A 5,022-nucleotide genomic window follows, 5' to 3' on the forward strand; every position below is an offset into this window, starting at 1 on the left:
GCTTGACATCTGTCTTTGACGGATTTGACGGACCATTGGATTTTTTTGCTTAGGGTACTATTAAACAAAAATTCTACGAAAAGCCGGTTAATGACATTAATTCTTTACAAGGAAGAATTATTCAAGCATGTGAAACAATTACAGCTATTCAGTGCCGCTCTGCCACTGCTACCGTCAAAGACAGATGTCAAGCCTTTCTCAATGTTCAAGGCCGTCACTTTGAACAAAATTTATAATTAAGTAAAAATTTTCATATTTTTTAATAATAAAGTATTTGAAACACACACTACTAAATTATTTATTATAACCCGATAACAATTTCATAAAATTTTATAATGAAAAAATGTTTAGATGTCAATATCTCTTAAACAAAGCGTTTACGGACATGTCTCCAAAGGAAAGTTTTTTCTTATTTTGAGGTCCTAAGTTCATATTTTAAGTTAGGACACTTTACCCTGAAACACCCTGTATAATGTTTTAATAATTTAAAGTGTGCCTCTTATGTTATTCCTCTGGGGTTACCTCAAAGATCGATGTTACGCTGAACAACCGAAATCATCGAAGAACTAAAAAATAACATGCAGAAATACATTCGCAACATTTCTACGGCCATGTTGTCTAATGTATTTCAAAGTTTTCGAAAACGTTTGCAGTTCTGTGCCGATTCTGACGGACAACATTTGGAGAGTCATTAATTTATGCGCGCGCGCGCAAACTTTTATGTCTTTTCTCGTGTATTTAAATTATTAAAACATATATATTTTTATACGTATTTTAATAAAATTGACAAGTTTCCTCTACGAAATGGCGGTTGATTCCTTTTCTTCGATCTATTTGTTACGAAGTAATAACAATTTACTTTCAACACAATCCCAATGGTCACCCTGTACTACAGTAATAGGCATCGTCCGTTGATGCAACCATAAATTTATCGCTCTTGGAGTAAAACCTGTTTCATAAAAAATTTATTGTTAGATCGTGTAATAGTTGAGAGATTTGTCATAAGATTTGGATGTTGCAAACCTGCTAACTCATAATCGGGGACTTTCCTCTATTTAATATCTTGGAGAACTCGAAAGACGCAGATGCGCTCTCTTTTGATAATTCTATCGAAATTTCGTTTACATTCTTGCGTGATTCTGCCACGCCAGATTTGTTTTGTTATTGTATTGAGAAGTGAGCGCTCCCCGAGTCGCCTAAACCCTTTCACGCTCATAAACGAGTTATCTCGCGACTCAATGCACTTCAGCTGACGCTTTGAACAAGTTATCACACGGTCCGATGACGTTTATTTGACGTTTGAACGGGATATCTCGTCCATCTGATGTCGACCGTCCGACGCGCGTTGTCAATACAACAAAGTTTAGCTTTAACATTTTCCAATAACATAGACACGAACGCGCGGGGAAAAAGCAAAAGTGCAAGGAATCGCGAGACGCCGAAATATGCACGAAATAACGGGGACGGTCCACAATAACCATAAAATGTTATGATACAGACAAAATGTTCGTCCCGGTGGAGTAAGATTGCGGAAGAGAACGCAATGTGTGCGTTCGCCCTAAGGGCGTCCTAAAAGCTTTCCTCGAAAATCTCCCGGTCTCAAGCGAGGAGGGCGATCTGTCATTTACGTTGATGTGATCGGATCCAAGTCGCTTAGCGTCCCCCATAAATGGACAGTGCGCGACGAGGTGGCCGATTACGTAACCCATTCTTTACCGCCGGCAACGCTCTCATAAAGCGAGACAAAGTAAGATATAGTAATCGTTTCCCCTACGCAATTAGAAGGGCGTAGAAGGTACGGCTTCCCGTGGTCGATCGTCTTTAAACCGAGCTTCATTTATGGCGCCTAATAATTTATGGCGTTAAATTGCACAGGTGCCATTACCGCGTGCATTATTTTACGTTGCATATCACGTTATCCATGCAAAGTGCGCGGTATAGTCGAACGAGCAACGTATAGCATCGCGTTACCGTATTTTCGAATATATCTTCGTACGTGAAATCCACCTTCTCTCGCGGATCTTTCACAGTCCTAAAATGCCTGAGCGTTGCCCACGAGATAGACACTCGCGATATCTTTCACATCATTTTCACCAAGATTTTGCAGTTTTCACTGATAAGTGTATCGCTCGTCGCGTTCTGCTTTGCTATCAATTTTGCGTTCTCGAAGAGAAAAGTAATTATGTGCGATCGCGATAATTTTTTAATTATATTTAATATATCTAACATTCTCAATTTTTAAAATTACCAAAACTGAACAAACGGTTTCTTCTCTGTTATTTCACAAGAGGTCGAAAATTTAAAAAAAATCCCTAATAAAGTTTGCGAGTTGTCACGTCGATGTTGAAAATTAAGTTAATGGGACAAGTAGAAGCAGTATCGTCGATCTGCGGCGCAAAATTTCGCGAATTCGTCCCATTACTTTCTCGCCCTTTTCCCCCCGCACACTTACTATTTTAATTAAAACCCGCCCCTTTCACCGCGACGGCGCTCACGACGCATATAATGCCACGACACGTACACATTTTCCCTTTCGCCCAGCCAGATTTACCTACGCGCCGTATTCACCGGTCGTTTGCAGTTTCCATCTGCAATCCGGGGGTATGTACGTCGCACCCACGGAAGCATTTGCGACGCGAACAATTCCGCGGGCTCCCGAGAGGCGGACGTCCGAAAAAAGCGCGGAAGGAATGATAAATCGACCCCAACGTCTTGACGCGTGGGTTTAAAGTCTTAAATCGAAACATCAATCAACGGCAACTTACACAATTGCCAGGTCGACAGCGCGATATTTTATATATTACGATACGAAACATTATACCGTAAAAGCTGTTGCTCCCATCAACGTACAATGCAAAATAAATGCACGTACAAATTTATGATAATTGAAAATGAATATTAGAAAGTCCTCTATCGCGAGATAGGTTTCTAATATGAGATAGCAGGAGTTCAACGCCCAAATTCAATCACAAATCTTTCCTCGCGACGATTAAACGATCTGCCAACGAATTTTCCACCAGACTTCGCTCCAAGGGCAATAAATTCATGGTGGAATACCCCGCTATCCCATATTAGGATCTTATGCGTCACGTTACACGTTTATCAATTATTACACGAAAACAATCTCTCGCGCGCTCAAGTCGACATCCCCAATTTAATTAAGTACATACTTTCGGTGACATCTCTTGGTTTAAGGGTTAATAGGATAGCCGCGATATATGCATACATCGGCGATCCGTGGTTCACGATACCTAATTAGATACACGTGACCAACGTTGGCACGGTAACGTTGGCCCTACATCCCCGACATAACTGCCGCTGCACATGAAGGCTCATGTATGTAGGCTACGAGTAATTCTGGCATGTCAACCGCATTACGTGATGTATCATCGATATTTCCCCCCTCGTTACCGCGATCAGGCACCACCTTTTCCTTGAAAATTCTCTCGCGCGGCAGGTACGGCGGGCGTCGCCTCGTAATAAATACATGACAAAACTGGAGCGCGAATTATACATCGATAATCCGATCGCGTCGGATGCTAATTGCGAAAATTGACACGGCGCGCCGTGTCAGGAATTTGGAAACGGCCTGAATAAGCGGATACCGTAAACGTCGCGATTTGCAGGATTCTCTTTATTTCTATTTTACCTGCCAGCTCGAGCCATCTCCCTTAAAGAGGCCATTCTTTCTAGGGATATCCCCGTACACCGAGCCAAGTTAGCCCTAATACCGGAGCTAATATTCAACGGACGTTTATTCGTGAACTTTCTGACGGTAATTCACGTCACCAGGCGCATTCGTACCCGAGAGAAAAGGTCAATCTCTCTTTTCCAATTAAAAGTACTTGCCGATGTTTTCCGAGTAAACACGCGCAAAATTTCTTTCCCGAATAATCTTAACGAAGCAATTTTCTAGATGAAATATGATTAAAGTTTTGATCTAGTTAAAGTCTAGTTATAGTTAAATAGAGCCTTACTCGATATATAACCGCCGACTCACACCTTTGAAATTTTGCTCTTGAGCGGAAGAGCTCGGGGCAACAACATGACGGGAGAAAGCCACGCGATACTCTCAGCTTATATTCGCAGAATCGTTTATAATCCTAATTAAAAACCGTTGCGTAAACGGTCTAGCGCGAGGTAAACTTTATTGAAGATTAAGACGATTGTCGCGTCGTTTCGCTCGCGTGCAATTTTCGCGCGAGGGAAACATAATTCGATGCTAATAGCGTGGTATGAATGCAGACGCGCTAAATCTTGGATTATCAATCGTCACTCGATACTACAGGTGCGACTTTGTGCGAAATAAATAGGTCCCTGAAAATTGGGGGTCGACAATTCGTCCAAACGGACGAGAGAAAATTGCTGGAGAATAACGCACAGAGAGAAAATTTCTAAAATTAAATACCTATTATTTTCTAAAGAATGAACAAAATTTGTACCAAAAAAGGCATTTTTATCTAGTGTAAAACGAATATACGTTTCTGAGCTTATACAAATAAACATTATAAAAAAGCTGAAATTTATCTAAAATTCTTCGAAGGTACAGTTATAATTATTAATTTACGAAAGATTTCAAAGAGTTATTGTGTTATGTGTCTCAACGTTCAAAAGTAAAGTCCCTTATTATGAGATAGACTCCTAATACGAGATAGGCGGAGTTTCCGCTAAATTAATAGGCATCATTTGTAGGCTCGACCATGAATTTATTGCCCTTGAAATGAAATTTGTTTAGTGCAAAATTCATTGTTAGATCATATAATCGTCTCGAAAAAGATTCATGATTGAATTTGGATGTTGAAAACCCGCTGTCTCATATTAGAAGCCTATCTCATAATAGTGCACTTTCCTCTATATGGAACCGTGCAAACAGCCAAATTGTTGGGTTCTTTCTCATAGTATTTATTTCTACAAATTCGTATACTATATGCAGTGTTCGCTGTTATCTAAATAAAATTATATAGATGATTATCTAGATAAAATTTTAGCGTTATCTTATCTTTATATAGATAATAAAAATAA

The 5,022-nt window shown here is 40.0% G+C and overlaps 1 protein-coding gene across 4 annotated transcripts in view; it reads right to left on the bottom strand.

Moving 5' to 3' along the window:
* Nucleotides 1-5,022, bottom strand: part of LOC105560566 (synaptotagmin-7) — a 219,939-nt gene that overhangs the window by 101,896 nt on the left and 113,021 nt on the right. The gene's annotated exons all lie outside the window — the stretch shown is intronic.

Source organism: Vollenhovia emeryi, unplaced genomic scaffold (assembly GCF_000949405.1).
Source record: "Vollenhovia emeryi isolate VEMERY1.0 unplaced genomic scaffold, V.emery_V1.0 DF939227.1, whole genome shotgun sequence".
NCBI classification, from domain to species: domain Eukaryota; kingdom Metazoa; phylum Arthropoda; class Insecta; order Hymenoptera; family Formicidae; genus Vollenhovia; species Vollenhovia emeryi.